The sequence below is a fragment of the Protobothrops mucrosquamatus genome, unplaced genomic scaffold, assembly GCF_001527695.2.
Source record: "Protobothrops mucrosquamatus isolate PMUCROS unplaced genomic scaffold, P.Mucros_1.0 scaffold_234, whole genome shotgun sequence".
NCBI lineage: Eukaryota > Metazoa > Chordata > Lepidosauria > Squamata > Viperidae > Protobothrops > Protobothrops mucrosquamatus.
In genome coordinates this window covers 111,529-111,865 of record NW_015386310.1, presented here as the reverse complement: position 1 = coordinate 111,865, position 337 = coordinate 111,529, and positions in this window count along the sequence as shown.

Sequence of the window (337 nt, the reverse complement as noted above, 5' to 3'; positions counted from 1 at the left end):
CGTACCTGTCGGCCGGGTCGGCGCCGGAGGAGAGCTGGGTGGCAGCGTGTGGCGGTTGAGCGGCTGCGGCGGCGTTCGGCTGCTGCGTTCCCCCCCCGGAGGAGAGCTGGGTGGCAGCGTGTGGCGGTTGGGCGGCTGCGGCGGCGTTCGGCTGCTGCTTCCCCCCCCCAGCGGATGGCAAGCCCCGCGGAGCTTGACACAGGGCTGTCAGGGCTCAGTGGAAGCGCCAGGATCAGCACCAGGCTCCAACTGGAGCTCGGCACAGATCCTGGCGCTTCTGCTGAGCCCAGAAGAAGCGCCGATCAGCTGGAATGTTGCAGCCTCTCCAGGGCCTTGT